General features: G+C 35.2%; 3 pseudogenes; 1 reads left to right on the top strand and 2 right to left on the bottom strand.

The window, feature by feature from the left end:
- Nucleotides 1-633: 633 nt before the first annotated feature.
- Nucleotides 634-13,887, bottom strand: LOC127087432 (pentatricopeptide repeat-containing protein At1g62670, mitochondrial-like; annotated as a pseudogene).
- Nucleotides 6,203-6,528, top strand: LOC127087435 (uncharacterized; annotated as a pseudogene).
- Nucleotides 10,577-16,705, bottom strand: LOC127082576 (pentatricopeptide repeat-containing protein At1g63080, mitochondrial-like; annotated as a pseudogene).
- Nucleotides 16,706-17,709: the final 1,004 nt, after the last annotated feature.

Below are 17,709 nucleotides of genomic sequence, written 5' to 3'. Positions count from 1 at the left end.
TCAAGCGATGAGGCAGAGTATAGGGTCATGGCAATGGCAACATGTGAATTTATTTGGTTAAAACAATTGCTCAAGAAACTTCAAATTGAAGAAGAAAGACCAATGACACTTATTTGTGATAATCAAGTTGCATTGCACATTGCTTCAAATTCAGTCTTCCATGAGAGGACCAAACATATTGAGATAGATTGTCACTTTGTCATAGAGAAGATCGAGTCAGGCGACGTCGTCACAAGTTTTATCAACTATAATGATCAATTGGCAGACGTGTTTACAAAATTCCTACAAAACCCTAGAACTAATTATATATGTAACAAGCTTGAGGCATTTGACTTATATGTTCAAGTTTTAGGGAAAGTGTTTATATTTATAAATATAGTGTTAAGAATATTTGTATATAAAATAGTCACACATCGACTATATCATATAACTAATTGTAATTTCTCTATATATAATAATATCTCCGTAATGTTTTTCAAAACACACGGTTTAGTTTAAATGTCCCTTAGTCGCGCTTATTTCAACAAAATCATTCAATCATTCTGCAAGATTTAAATTCTTACCAAAATATTTGAAACCTTCGAGACCCAAAATATTTATAACCTCTAATGACTTTACTGCTAGTCCTATTAATATCATCAAAGGATAGTTATGAGGGTTCCATGAGGAAAAGCAAAACACATGTAGCATCATAGAGAGTTAAAGGAAATTACTTTGTCTACAACAAGTGGGAAAGTAATGTATTTAAAAAGTACATCAACCTTAGCCTACTTAATGTGGTCCTATATGCATATAGACACAATCTCACAGTACAATCTATTCTCTAGAATGTATTATCAAATCCCCTTTTGTAAATATCTTAGCATAGTATCACTATCTTGTTTGTTAGTCTCAATTCTATAATAGGGGCTATGAAATTAGACAGTAAACTAAAGTCAAGAACACAAAACCTACGAGAGTTGATAACAGTACTTGAGGCAGTTTAGGACTTAGCAGTAACCTTCAGACTTAAAGTGAAGGGTGATTATGTGTATTTGCACTTTTTATCTCCAAAATAACCCTTCATCTTGGGGGCATTATTTTTCGCAAATAAGCTGCCAGAGTTATAATAATGGAAAGATGAAATAATATTGAAATATAAATTCAAAATGGTTATGTATAAACAGAAATGCTTCTTACCTATTTCTGGTCTTACACTAGATCTCTCAAAATCATTTCACGAAGAAGTTCATCCGTCTTATCATTTTCATCTTTTTCAAACAGAGAAAGAATCATGATTTCATAAGTTTGAGCATCCGGAATGCAACCATTGTCTTTCATTTTTGACAGCAATGCCAACGCCTCATCAAACAAGCCTTTTTGTCACAAAACACTTGGATCATAACGGTATAGCCTTTGAGCAAAAGATCTTCAAAAACGTTTTCTGCATCCTCTAGTCTTCCACTTTGGCAGTCCCTTGATAAGAATAGTGTATGTATACACATTGGTTGAATACTGTGCTCTTTAAATTTTGTTAACAATGCAATTGCCTTATCAACTTGACGGTTCTTGCATAAAGCATCCAATATAGAGTTGTAAGTAATTATATTAGGTAGTTGACCTCTATCACATATCTCATCGAGAAGCTCCAAATGATATGAGATTCTCCCCGATTTGCACAAGCCATCAATAAGGGAACTGTAAGTTATCGTATCAGGAATGATTTTTCTACAATGCATTTCTTTGAAGAGAGTTATAGCTTCTTCAACCATTTTAATCTTAAAAAATCCATTAATCATGATATTGTAGCTACAAACATTGGCAGGCACTTCCCTAAGAGTCATAGCATTGAATATATCCTTTGCCTTGTTCACTTCTTTAACCATACAATATCCATCCATTAAAGAGCTATAAGTAACAACACGGTTTTGCACCTTTTTTCATCATCGCAGTGACCACTGCTTTAGCTTGTTTCATTTTTCCTTCCTTACTAAATGCATCAACCAATATATTAAAGCTATACACAGTCACAGTTTGGTTGATGTTTTCTAATATCATTTTGTGCGACAAACCAATAGCATCTTTCAATTGATCCATAATGCATAAGCTACAAATTAAAGCATTATAAGTGACAACAGTAGGAGAAATTCTCTTAGCCACCATTTCAGAATATAAATCAAAAGTTTATCTTTGCATATGCATCAATAATCGTGTTGTACATTACCACATTAGGCTGAACCAACTTCCCATCAAATCGTCTCAGTAATTGCAGGGCTTCTCTTGTTTTTCCAACTTTACATAAGCCATTAGCAAAGGTGCCATAACAAATTTGTCCCAAATGAAATCCCTGTGCTACCACCTTGTCATAGAAAGTACAATGCTTTATGGAACTCCCTTTGAGACAAAAACCTTTGATGAGTGTATTCAAAGTTACTGCATCTGACTTGTATTCCTTCTTGAGAATGTTGGCAAATACAGAAGAGGAAGCGAGTTTAGACCCAATTGACCAAAGCAATTGATCAGGATGTTTAAAGTGACTAAGTCTGACACAACTCCCCCTTAATTCCAGTTGTTTGTAGATTGATTTTAGAACCTTATTGATTCTCGAACCAAACAGAAGCGAAAAAGATAGCATATCAGTGTAGCATACTAATACCGTGCAAGTACAGTTTTGAGGAATCAATTCATCCAAAGCTGTATAAAAATTGAAGATAAACTCTCATCCAAAACTCTAAAAACCAGCAATTCTATAGAAAATAGAATCATGTCCCAACAAAGCATACAAATTATAAACTCTAAGCATTCGTCCTAGTTGGCTTGGAAGCATTCGTCCTAGTTTTCTTTCTTCACCACCTTCCTTTCGACAGCTAAAGAAGGATTTGAGTTAGTCGAAACATGCAAATGGTTAAAAGACTGGTAAGAAACGAAAAGAAGTTGTAAAACCAAGAAATCCAAACATTCCACACCTTCACATGTCGGAGAAGTAATTCTCACTGCAGATAAATTGAAGTGAAGGAAGCCTTTGAAACTGTCTAAGGTATGTTTGGTAGCAATTACTCTTTTTGCAGGCTTTTGTTGGTCATTTTTTAGTATGTTAAAAATGTTCCCACACGTGAACCAGTAAGGGTAAGGGGGAAAATGACAAAGCAAAATCTGCACTGGGTAACTTTGGGAATTTGGGTGGTTCGCACTCAAAAGCCAAGTCATATTTCAATTCAGGTTTTATAGTTTTGAGAGATTCTCTTTTGGCAATCTGCTTTTCAAATTTTTCTTTTAAAATTGGGGTTGCATAACAAACAGTGTCAACGATGTTCGTTGGGTTATAGACAGATTCAAAGTACTTTTGGAATGCTTGGATTTCTGTAGAATGAGTAAGCTTACCCTTGGGGACATTTTCCTGCAAAGATGAAAAAGCCTTCGTTAGACGTTCTTTGATTTCAGCAGTCGAAAACATGTTCTTGGAATAGAAATCTGTCCACCAAGTGGCGAAACCATTGGTGGAATAGAACGATGGTTGGAAGGCTATTAATTGGAATTCGGCAAAATTGGCATGGAATTCTTTGTGAACGGCAATGTCTCTAGCGCTCCATTCAGTCCCTGCGCAGTAGATCTCGCGCTTTCATTTGAATAAAGAGAAAGGGATAAGTTGACACAACCCAAATTGTCGAGAGACAAAATTAGGCTGATAAGCCAACAGACACATGTGACTCTTCACTAGCAGAATCCTAGAAACAAGTAGCCTTGGAAGGAGAAAGGCACGCCATATCTCTTTGATCTCTGTGTTGGCATTTTTCACAGCGTCTTCGAGCGAGGCAGTAAATCAGGAAAGACCATGCGTTCGACTGGCAAAAGGAGCCATCGAAGGAAGGAAATGATGACGTTTCGAGAACATCAAAGTGTATTTGGTGAGGGAAGTTTGTAAATTATTAACGTCATCAACTGGAGTCAGTCGAAGGAGTCTGGTGCCCTCAATACTTCGATTCATTATCTCTGGGGCATCTTCTTCGACGTTTCCTTGTGTTGGCAAAAAGGATTCGAAAGTGGCATTAAGCCACAATTGAAGAAGCCGATAAGGCCCAGATAGTAATAGATTGGTGCCAGCTTCGTATTCCTTTAGCTTAGCACTAGCTGATCCTAGACTTTCGTACAAACTAGCCAACAAGAGTTCACTCAAACACACTCTTCGACCAGCATGCAATTGGTTAGCGAGCGTTAGAAATCTCTTAGCAACTTGTAGAGATTTGCAGCAAAAGAAGAATTTGGACAATCATAGACCTAAGAATGCTATGTGTTCTATATCAGAAACTTCTTCACCATCAGCGTGATATAGATTAATGTAAGTACTGAATGAAGCGTTCTTAACGTTGAAATCAATCAAGTTTTCACAGTCTTGGTAGGGGTCGAAGGTTTCTCCTGTTGGAGGAAGTCCAGCAATGGCAGCTACGTCGAAAAGTGTGGGAGTCATCATTCCACAAGGAAGATGAAAGGTGTTATAGGTACTATCCCAGAAATATAGGCTAGGGAGTAATAAAGGCTGACAATAACTAAATCCAAGCTTCGACATCTGGATTAGGTCAAAAATACCCAATTCTTTCCAAAGTGAGGCTTTCTTCTTCTCAACTTTTGTTAACCAAGCAAGATAGGATTTATCTAGGGTTGGACAAGACCGAAAAGGTCTGAAACTATCAGTAATAAAGTCCAGTTGAAAAGCTTCTCTCTGGTTTAGATCCTCATTGTCTTTAGAAGATAGGGTTTTGTTGGCTATGGGTTTAGTAGTATGGTGACAAGGAAAAAATTGAGCACACTTCTCTAAATGTTCGTCAGATACTATAAGCCAACATCTGAGGTTCCTTTAATGTATCTCAGGATCCTCTTCACAACATTCCAATGCTCTTTACCAGGATCTGCCATAAACTGACTGACCGCTCCCACTGCTTGTGCAATGTCTGGCCTTGTACATATCATGGCATACATAAGGCTTCTCACCGCTGATGCATAGGGTACTTGAGACATTTCCATCCTCTTCGCTTCATTGCTAGGATTCATACTTGAGGATAATTTATAATTGATAGGAAGTGGGGTAGATGTTGGCTTATAGTCTTTTGCATGTTGAAGCGCCGCAAAACTTTTCGTAGATAATTTCTTTGAGAAAGCCAAATCTTCCTATCTTTTCTATCTCGGTGAATTTGCATCCCTAAAATCTTGTTTGTTGGCCTCAAGTCCTTCATATCGAACTCCCTAGCCAATTGTGCCTTCAATTCTTGGACTTGATCTTTGTTGGGGCCTACCACCAACATGTCATCCACATACAACAACAAAATGATGAAAGCATTTTCCTCAAACCTCTTGTAATATGTACAATGATCTGAGCTCAACCTGTTGTATCCAAGGCTAATAATGAAAGAATCAAATCTCTTGTACCAACACCTTGGCGCCTACTTTAAACCGTATAGAGATTTGGTCAACCTGCAAACCAAGTTTTCTTTTCCTTTTTCTTCAAAACCTTCTGGTTGTAGCATATATATTTCTTCTTCAAGTTCTCCATGAAGAAAAGCAGTCTTTACATCCAATTGTTCAAGATGTAAATCATAAGCAGCACACATAGCTAACACTACTCTGATAGTGGTAAGTCTAACCACCGGAGAGAATATTTCATTGAAATCAATTCCTTCCTTTTGAGCATATCCTTTAACCACAAGTCTTGCACAATATCTTTCCACTTGACCATTACCATCACGCTTAATCTTATAGACCCATTTGTTGCTGGTGGCTTTCCGACCCTCTGGAAGTACAACAAGATCCCATGTCTTGTTTCTATGTAAGGCTTCCATTTCTTCCTGCATTGCTGCCATCCATAGAGAATCACTTGAGCAACTCACAGCCTCTTGAAAGGTTGATGGTTCTCCATCTTCTATTAGAAGACAATATGCATCATGGCTTGCCATAACATAGTCTGACTGGCAATTTGGTTTCCTTTTTTGATGTGTTGGTCGTCGAACTTCAACACCATCATTACTTTTCATATAGATGGAAAGTCTGTAGAAAATATTTTGTATCATTCATTGATGATTACTCCAGGAGATTGTGGGTATACCCAATCAAGAAGAAGTAAGATGTGTTTTCAATATTCAACAGTGATATCAGAGCATTTGGTGTTGGTCCATATTCCGCTGCAAATATTATTCACGGTGAAATTGTGCAAGCCGGTTTAATTGAAATTACCATGACGGTAAAATTTGAGATTGAGAAGTTCAATGGGAGTAATTTCTCCCAGTGGAAATTGAAGATAAAGGCAATCTTGAGGAAGGATAATTGCTTAGCAGCAATTGAAGATAGTACTGAGGGAATATCTGATGAGAAGTGGAATGAGATGGATAACAACGTTGTTGCCAACTTGCACTTAGCATTGGCGGATTCAGTTTTGTCTAGTGTTGCCGAAAATAAAACTGCGAAGGAGATTTGGGATGTTCTCATCAAATTGTACGAGGTCAAGTCACTTCACAACAGAATTTTCTTAAAGAGAAGACTCTACACTCTTCGAATGAGTGAATCCACATTTGTGACAAATCACATCAACACTCTTAATACGATGTTTGCTCAACTTACATCGACAAATTTCACCATAGCAGAAAATGAACGTGCAGAACTTCTACTTCAGAGCTTACCAGATTCATATGATCCACTTGTCATCAACTTAACAAATAATAATGTTACAGACCGTCTATACTTTGATGATGTTGTCAGAGCTATTCTTGAGGAAGATTCCAGGCGTATAAATAAGGAAGACTGTCAAGAAAACTCAAAACAAGTAAAAGCTTTGACAATGACAAGAGGCAGATCAGTGAAACGTGGCCCCAGTGGGAGCCAAAATCATGGTAGATCAAAATCTCGAAGTAAGATGAATGTGAGATGCTACAATTGTGGCAAGAAAGGGAACTTGAAAAGAGATTGTTGGTTTAAGAAGAATGGTGAGAAGTCTTCTGAGGCAAGTTCATCTCAATGATGTATTGCCAATACCTCTGATGATGGAGAGATTCTATATAACGGAGCAACAACTAATTCCAAAGGTAGTAAACAGCTCACTGATGTTTGGATAATTGATTCAGGAGCAACATGGCACATGACTCCTCGACGAGATTGGTTTTACACTTATCAACCTATCTCAGAAGGATCAGTGTTCATGGGAAACGATTACGCCTTAGAAATTGCTGGTGTCGTACTGTCAAAATAAAAATGTATGATGGTATAATTCGCACAATTCAAGAGGTACGACATGTGAAAGGTTTGAAGAAAAATTTATTATCTATTGGACAATTAGATGATCTCGGGTGCAAGACCCATGTTGAAGGTGAGATCTTGAAGGTGGTGAGAGGTGCTCTAGTAGTGATGAAGGCAGAGAAGCTATCTGGAAATCTATACATTCTTATGGGAGAGACGTTGCAAGAAGGTGATGTGTCAATTGCATCAACTAGTCAAGAAAACTCAACGACAATGTGGCATCGCAGACTGGGCCACATGTCAGAACGAGGCTTGAAAGTTCTTGCGGAACGTGATCTCTTACCACACAATGCTCACAATGATCTCTTGAAAGTTCTCTTCGATATGAAGGACTTGGGGCCAGCAAACAAGATTTTAGGGATGCAAATTCACCGAGATAGAAAAGATAGAAAGATTTGGCTTTCTCAAAGAAATTATCTACGAAAAGTTTTGCGGCGCTTCAACATGCAAGACTGTAAGCCAATATCTACCTCACTTCCTATCAATTATAAATTATCCTCAAGTATGAATCCTAGCAATGAAGCGGAGATGATGGAAATGTCTCGAGTACCCTATGCATCAACGGTGGGAAGCCTTATGTATGTCATGATATGTACAAGGTCAGACATTGCACAAGCAGTGGGAGCTTATGGCAGATCCTAGTAAAGAGCATTGGAATGTTGTGAAGAGGATCCTGAGATACATTAAAGGAACTTCGGATGTTGCATTATGTTTTGGAGGATTGGAGTTTGGTGTTAGAGGATATGTTGATTCAGATTATGCAGGTGATCTTGACAAAAGAAAATCTACTACAAGCTATGCGTTTACAATTGCAGGAGGAGCGGTAAGCTGGTTATCCAAACTGCAGACTGTTGTAGCTCTATCTACTACAGAAGCTGAGTATATGGCAGCTACCCAAGCATGCAAGGAAGCTATATGGATTCAAAGGTTATTGGAAGAGCTCAGATACAAACAACCAAAAATTATTGTGTATTGTGACAATCAAAGTGCCTTGCACATTGCAAGAAATCCAGTTTTTCATTCCAAGACAAAGCACATAGGAGTTCAATACCATTTCGTTCGTGAAGTAGAGGAAGGTTGTGTTGGTTGGAATGTTATGGGAAATGGAACTCTTTGAAGATCCAGCACCTTTGATGTTCTTTGACTGTTTTTGTTGCTTATCAGAAGACATTGTAGTAGACTTTGGAGATTTTGAAGGATTAGGGTTTAAGGAAGAAGAAGCGTTTTTCAGAAAGGTTGAAGAAGATGAACTTAGAGAAAAAACTGGAGATTTTCGTGAAAAGAGAGAGAAAAATGACATATGTGCTTTTATAATGCTGAACCTATGAGGCTGACTGGTTACGCTTTACTAGGATAGTGGGCCACGTGGAAGTTTTTATGAGAAAAGTGGACAGGGAATACTATTCATTTTCTTGGAAGTTGAAACTCATGATGATATATAACTGCGCACACGTTCTGATGAGACGTTTTGAAAAAGTTAATCATGATTAACTGACAAACGTGGACTTTTAGGAATATGAAAGGTCTCTGGTCGAAATCTGGTAAATGCAAAAAAAATGTTCATTTCTACAGTAATTCGAAATAGACATTTCTTGGGGGCAATTTGTTAGCTGGGGATTTCGACAGACAGTTAAAAGGTCTTTGAAAATATTAAGTTTTGAGAATAAGCGAGAAATGACTGTAGCGAAGCTGTTTTAATTCTCTTTGTGGGTAAGCAATTATTTACTGTCGAAGCCTGGAACTTAGAAGATTTTTGGGTTTTCATAAAGCTTTCTTCGACATAGGTATTTACAGAGTCGAGACTTCAAGCGGAAGTATTTGAAATTTAAAACAGAGCCGTTTCGTCAGATCAACACGTGGAAACATCTAAGATATGCAACACTTGGGAACGGCGAACGTGACAGTCATACATGTAAAGGTCGTTAAGGTCGAATTACTATAAATATGGATCTTAGTTTTAGATTCAAGGTGTGTTCAAATAGATATACAGAAATTCACAAAATACACTCGAAATACCGGAGCGAGAGAAAAGAGTTTTACGCTAAAAATGTATGTATGAAGAACACCATAAGTTTCGTTCATGTTATATTTTTCATACCAATTGTTTAAATCAAAGTATTTTTACTGCCTTTTATCTGTCGAATTGCCCTTATTTTTCAGTAGTTTATCATTACTTTTCATTTCTGCATTTACATTCCGCCAGAATCTTCATTTCCAGTACTTTCTTAAAACATAGAGCATTTACTTCGAGTTATTTATCTTTACCTTTCCTAGCCCTTTTCACTATCTTTAAACCTTTTAATACCAAGTTATCGTCATTTACTTTGTTCATAAAGTCATAAGTTTCACTTAGAATCGTTGTCTAAACACTTTTGTCATTCACAAATTAGAAACAAACGTAACTATGAGTCAAATCACAGTAATAACAATTCTTAAGACACATGTCCTAGGATCAATCTAGTCGATCCTGCGAGTTACCAAAAATATATAAATTTGGAAGACTCGCGGTTGTTTATCAGAAATCACTGGTAAACACGATGTTGATTGGGCAGGATCACCCATTGGTAGACAATCCACCTCTGGGTATTGTGTATTTGTCGGAGGAAACCTTATATCTTAGAAAAATAAGAAACAAAATATGGTTGCAAGATCAAGCGATGAGGCAGAGTATAGGGTCATGGCAATGGCAACATGTGAATTTATTTGGTTAAAACAATTGCTCAAGAAACTTCAAATTGAAGAAGAAAGACCAATGACACTTATTTGTGATAATCAAGTTGCATTGCACATTGCTTCAAATTCAGTCTTCCATGAGAGGACCAAACATATTGAGATAGATTGTCACTTTGTCATAGAGAAGATCGAGTCAGGCGACGTCGTCACAAGTTTTATCAACTATAATGATCAATTGGCAGACGTGTTTACAAAATTCCTACAAAACCCTAGAACTAATTATATATGTAACAAGCTTGAGGCATTTGACTTATATGTTCAAGTTTTAGGGAAAGTGTTTATATTTATAAATATATAGTGTTAAGAATATTTGTATATAAAATAGTCACACATCGACTATATCATATAACTAATTGTAATTTCTCTATATATAATAATATCTCCGTAATGTTTTTCAAAACACACGGTTTAGTTTAAATGTCCCTTAGTCGCGCTTATTTCAACAAAATCATTCAATCATTCTGCAAGATTTAAATTCTTACCAAAATATTTGAAACCTTCGAGACCCAAAATATTTATAACCTCTAATGACTTTACTGCTAGTCCTATTAATATCATCAAAGGATAGTTATGAGGGTTCCATGAGGAAAAGCAAAACACATGTAGCATCATAGAGAGTTAAAGGAAATTACTTTGTCTACAACAAGTGGGAAAGTAATGTATTTAAAAAGTACATCAACCTTAGCCTACTTAATGTGGTCCTATATGCATATAGACACAATCTCACAGTACAATCTATTCTCTAGAATGTATTATCAAATCCCCTTTTGTAAATATCTTAGCATAGTATCACTATCTTGTTTGTTAGTCTCAATTCTATAATAGGGGCTATGAAATTAGACAGTAAACTAAAGTCAAGAACACAAAACCTACGAGAGTTGATAACAGTACTTGAGGCAGTTTAGGACTTAGCAGTAACCTTCAGACTTAAAGTGAAGGGTGATTATGTGTATTTGCACTTTTTATCTCCAAAATAACCCTTCATCTTGAGGGCATTATTTTTCGCAAATAAGCTGCCAGAGTTATAATAATGGAAAGATGAAATAATATTGAAATATAAATTCAAAATGGTTATGTATAAACAGAAATGCTTCTTACCTATTTCTGGTCTTACACTAGATCTCTCAAAATCATTTCACGAAGAAGTTCATCCGTCTTATCATTTTCATCTTTTCAAACAGAGAAAGAATCATGATTTCATAAGTTTGAGCATCCGGAATGCAACCATTGTCTTTCATTTTTGACAGCAATGCCAACGCCTCATCAAACAAGCCTTTTTGTCACAAAACACTTGGATCATAACGGTATAGCCTTTGAGCAAAAGATCTTCAAAAACGTTTTCTGCATCCTCTAGTCTTCCACTTTGGCAGTCCCTTGATAAGAATAGTGTATGTATACACATTGGTTGAATACTGTGCTCTTTAAATTTTGTTAACAATGCAATTGCCTTATCAACTTGACGGTTCTTGCATAAAGCATCCAATATAGAGTTGTAAGTAATTATATTAGGTAGTTGACCTCTATCACACATCTCATCGAGAAGCTCCAAATGATATGAGATTCTCCCCGATTTGCACAAGCCATCAATAAGGGAACTGTAAGTTATCGTATCAGGAATGATTTTTCTACAATGCATTTCTTTGAAGAGAGTTATAGCTTCTTCAACCATTTTAATCTTAAAAAATCCATTAATCATGATATTGTAGCTACAAACATTGGCAGGCACTTCCCTAAGAGTCATAGCATTGAATATATCCTTTGCCTTGTTCACTTCTTTAACCATACAATATCCATCCATTAAAGAGCTATAAGTAACAACACGGTTTTGCACCTTTTTTCATCATCGCAGTGACCACTGCTTTAGCTTGTTTCATTTTTCCTTCCTTACTAAATGCATCAACCAATATATTAAAGCTATACACAGTCACAGTTTGGTTGATGTTTTCTAATATCATTTTGTGCGACAAACCAATAGCATCTTTCAATTGATCCATAATGCATAAGCTACAAATTAAAGCATTATAAGTGACAACAGTAGGAGAAATTCTCTTAGCCACCATTTCAGAATATAAATCAAAAGTTTATCTTTGCATATGCATCAATAATCGTGTTGTACATTACCACATTAGGCTGAACCAACTTCCCATCAAATCGTCTCAGTAATTGCAGGGCTTCTCTTGTTTTTCCAACTTTACATAAGCCATTAGCAAAGGTGCCATAACAAATTTGTCCCAAATGAAATCCCTGTGCTACCACCTTGTCATAGAAAGTACAATGCTTTATGGAACTCCCTTTGAGACAAAAACCTTTGATGAGTGTATTCAAAGTTACTGCATCTGACTTGTATTCCTTCTTGAGAATGTTGGCAAATACAGAAGAGGAAGCGAGTTTAGACCCAATTGACCAAAGCAATTGATCAGGATGTTTAAAGTGACTAAGTCTGACACAACTCCCCTTAATTCCAGTTGTTTGTAGATTGATTTTAGAACCTTATTGATTCTCGAACCAAACAGAAGCGAAAAAGATAGCATATCAGTGTAGCATACTAATACCGTGCAAGTACAGTTTTGAGGAATCAATTCATCCAAAGCTGTATAAAAATTGAAGATAAACTCTCATCCAAAACTCTAAAAACCAGCAATTCTATAGAAAATAGAATCATGTCCCAACAAAGCATACAAATTATAAACTCTAAGCATTCGTCCTAGTGACTAAACAACTTGAAGACCATTCCAGTTCTCAATACTTTTGTTTAACACATATTTGAGTAAACTATGCACCTGCAATGCATCCTTAGTAACTCATTCGACAGTAGTTTAAATTAGCCACAAGAACACATCAAGTCATTTTTAGCTTACTTCTCTTAAGTGTCTGACACTCATTATGTCTTCTATGAACTGTGTTGTTCTTAAAATTCCTTTGAATGATGGGGATGTTGCCAATTTTTTTGTTGGTAGTTGGTTGGTTTCTGGTGGTTAGTTGTGATGGCTCTTCTTTTGGATCAAATAAAGTTGCAACATATGTTGCAATTGTTATGTGTACCTGAGGTCTTTGACGTGACATATTTCACAATATTCTACTAAGGAATCAACTCGGCAGTTTTTAGAGTTGACAGACTGTTAGATACATTGGTTCAAAGTAGAGTTCATTTCTAGTATGCATGTTTTCTAGACTTTGGTCTCAGAAAATGTTGAATCAGTTGCTGAGCTCGGGTAGATGATCATGGTAAAGTAATTACCATTCTCGTTTGCAACCTTCTCTCTGAGAACTTCTTTTCATGCAAAATGCAAAAAGTTCATTCTTTACAAAGGTTATAGAAAGGAGCAAGCTTTAAAAATTTTAAATTTTATTAAGGACAGGATCTAATAGATTTTCATATATTAAGTTTCTTAAATATAAATTATAATTTAAGTATTAGATAGTTTCATAAATAAGGAGATTTCAGCATGATGATACTAAATATGCAACTTCGTTGTCTAATCAAATACAAATAAAGACGATACAAAGATGCTTTGAAGATAAAACCAGGAACTTAGAGATCTTTGGGAGGGAAGATGCATGGTTTCAGCTATTCTTGATAACAATCCTAACTCCCTTATGTACTAACCAATGTTCACTTTATCATGTTCTTTTGGGTCAAATAAATCATTCAATCCTTCTAGAAAATTTAATTGCTTACCAAAAGTATTTGAAACCTTCAAGAAAATCTGATGGGACAGCTCCAACACTGCTTGCTTACATAAATATGGAGCTTCAAACCTTGATTCAATCTCTGCTGCGCATTTCCAGAATATTCAAAGTCAACCTGTATGGCACATATCTCACTCATTACCATAGGAAGAACCCTTAGTCCAATTTACAGATTATCCCATGTTGATGTCCATGTAGAATATTTCACCTACATACATAACTCGAAGTTCTCACACGTTCACAGTAAAATAAAGTAGGGAAGAGCAATACTTAACTCATAGAAACCATAACAAAATAAAGTTTTACTGATGATGTATTCTATTTATAAGAAAATATCAAGATTATCTCATCACAACCATAGAGGGAATGAAGTTTGCTGCACAAAAAAGGGTAGCCCAGCGTGTAAAACCTAAACATTTTGCTATATGTTTTGGTTGACCTAGGAAGGTACACGGGGTCTCATACATCAGCTGAAGAATCCAACCAACCTGAACGAGTTTACCTTTGAACCCAAGCAACCAGAATGAGACAACTCAAAAATTCGGGTTTTTACATAATTGTTTCCGGGTTACTATAGGGATGTGTGTCAGATTCTTAGACAAATGGTTAAGAGACAATTCTATATTGGATATACGAATTTGACTTATGTATTACCAAATTGCAGTAAACAGAGTGATATTCTCACTTGCTACTAAATATGTGGATCCAAAATATGCTCATAAATTGCCAAGTATTATAAAGTTTAGTTTGTCATAATGTGTATGATATATACAACTCCCTAAATCTATAATGTAAATTCTTGTGTCCTAATAGTAATTAGCAGTACCTTGCCACATATTTTTAAACTATGAATGAAAAGGATGTGCAATTGAACATGAACCCATTTGAGGGATCAACAAAGCTGTTAAAAAGAAGAACTGTAAACTATAGTACTGCTTGAGGTGATAATATAGATTTTGGTAGAAACGAATTCAAAGGGACATTGTATCCATGGACCTGTGTGATTACAGTAAAGCAATGACATTCAAAAGATAAGAGCAACAGCTCAAAATCAGACGACTCGCATGAAGGCCTAATAAGCAAACTTGTATCCATGATCCTATCAGATTTCACATGTATTCTACCTATGAATTAAATAGAACTTCCATGTTTTAGGGCTGTCATGTCATACATTGGTGAATAGGTTACGACAAGACTAATAAATTCATCCTCGTGGTGTCGATGAGTATTGAAATGAATTCGTTCATTTAAAGCATCAAGATATTTGGTGGTGCTAAAATTGGCTAGAGGTGTAATAAAATTAGTACAAACGCAGTCTATCATTTTGTGAAGACACAAACAACAAATACATATATCTTTTTCTCATTAACTGAAGCAACTACATTAACGAAAAGATGAAATAATGTTGAAACATAAATTCAAAATGATAATGTAGAAATAGAAATGCATCTTACCTATTATTAGTCTTATAGTAGACCTTTCATAATCATTTCACGAAGAAGTTTCTCAGCTTTATCATTTTCATTGTTTTCAAATAGGGAAAGAATAATGATTTCATAAGTTTGAGCATCCGGAATGCAACCATTGTCTTTCATTTTTGACAGCAAGGCCAACGCTTCATCAACCAAGCCACTCTTACCAAATCCATGGATCATAACGTTATATGTATAGACATTAAGATTGTAGCCTTTGACCAAAAGTTCTTCAAAAACCTTCCGTGCATCCTTTAGTCTTCCACCTTTACACAATCCATTGATAAGAATGTTGTATGTGTACACCCTAGGTTGAATACCTTTGTCTTTAAATTCTTTAAACAATGCAATTGCCTTGTCAACGTCATGATTTTTGCACAAAGCATCTAATATAGAATTATAAGTAATTATATCCGGTGGTTGACCTCTATCATGCATCTCATCAACAAGCTCCCGGGCATATGAGATTTCCCCCGATTTGCACAAACCATCAATAAGAGAATTGTAAGTTACCGTATTGGGAATGATTTTTCTACAACACATTTCTTTGAAGAGATTAATAGCTTCATCCACCATTTTAACCTTACAAAACCCATCGATCATGGTAGTGTAGCTCCAAACATCACCAGTCACTCCTCTTTCAGACATAATGTTGAATATATCATTGGCCTTGTTCACTTCACTTACAAGACAATATCCATTCATCAAAGAATTATACGTAACAACGTTAAGTTTAATGTCTCTCTTAATCATCATAGCTAACACATTTTGTGCTTCTTTCACTTTTCCTTCCTTACAAAAAGTATCAACCAATATATTAAAGGTATACACATTCGGGTAGACGTTTTCCAATGTCATTTTATCAAACAAATGAATTGCTTCTTTCAATTTACCAACAATGCAAAAGCCACTAATTAAAGCATTGTAAGTGAAAACATCGGGAGAAACATTCTTAGCAACCATTTCAGAATATAAATCACATGCATCATTAACAAGTTTATCTTTGGACAGACTATCAATGATTGTATTGTACATTACGGAATTAGGCTGAGCCAATTTCCCGTCAACTCGTCTCAGCAACTCTAGTGCTGCTTTTGTTTCTCCAACTTTACATAAACCATTGATCAATATCCCGTAGCTAACTTGGTCCAACCGAAATCCCTGAGCTACCACCTTGTCATGAAATCGCAATGCTTTAGGGAGGTCACCTTTGAGACAGAGACCCTTGATGAGTGTATTGAAGGTTATAGCCTCTGGATGATAACCCCTCTTGAGAATCTTTGTCAAAACAGAAAAAGCAAAAGTGATATGACCCAATTGACAGAGAGAATTCATGAGAATGTGGTGAGTAACAAAATCAGGAGCAACTCTAGTCAATTCCATCTGTTGAGAAAGGGAAACAACAGTGGGATAATGTTTGGCCTTGACAAGAGAACCTAAAACCTTGCCAAATTCAATGGCGGGTGGGGTAGGGTTCTTATGGAGCATTTGATTGAAAAATGAAACAAGATCAATAGTACCATTCAAATGTTGGAGACAGTGAGAATATGATCTCGAATTGAAATGGAAATAGAAGAAACATACCTTAAAAACGACATGTTGTCTTGTCGCTCGGCACACTCAACAAATTGTTTCTTGTGTTGGACTTGAAATTGAAATATAAGAAAACCTAAAATCTCGAATTCGAATGAATGAATCATACGTGAAACCTAAAATCTCGGCACACATTCATTAATTATATATAATTATATATATAATATAATATAATATATATATATAGATATGTGTGTGTTTTTAATGTTTTTGCAATGTCCTCTTAAAAAGAATATTAATTAAATATATATTAATTAAAATTGAAAGTAAGATAATACTTAAATATGTTTTAGTATTTTTGAGTTCATTTATTTTAGAAAGTTGAACAAAATTTTAAAAACTTAAAATAAATTTTTTCTTTTATTTTTATTTTGAAACAAATAAAATCTAATTTATCTATGACTGTAGTAAAAGAGACATGTTATTTGGACTTACTTTTTTTCATTTCCATTATCCTCAGCTTAGCTTACTATAGTTATCTACAATAAATAAATGAAACATTTAATATTTTGTTTATCACTTTTATAATAAAAAATTAATTTTTAAATGCCATCAATATCTCTCAAATGTTAAAATCAGAAAATTTACTACAAGTATACCGTGGCAAGATGGAAAGGTCGAGTATTAGTCATTATTCTCATTTTAAATTATTATCTTTTAGACATTGTTTTGTATTAATAATTATGATACAATTTGAATTTATTGTTTCTTATTTTTAAATATTTTTCATTTTATATTATTTGAGAGAGAGGATAGAAAATAGATACGAGAGATATCTTCATATAAATATCTACATTTTATTCCATTTTCTATTTTTTTCATTGATGTTTATTTTATGATTATATTATTATTGTGTCATATTTACCGTGTATTTAGTAAAAAAATTAAGTTATTTTACACAAATATATTCCACAATCTCATAAGATTTATTATATAAAATAATTTAAATATAGACCAAAATAAA

Source organism: Lathyrus oleraceus, chromosome 5 (genome assembly GCF_024323335.1).
Source record: "Lathyrus oleraceus cultivar Zhongwan6 chromosome 5, CAAS_Psat_ZW6_1.0, whole genome shotgun sequence".
NCBI classification, from domain to species: Eukaryota; Viridiplantae; Streptophyta; class Magnoliopsida; order Fabales; family Fabaceae; genus Lathyrus; species Lathyrus oleraceus.
This window is presented reverse-complemented; position numbering and strand designations above follow the sequence as displayed.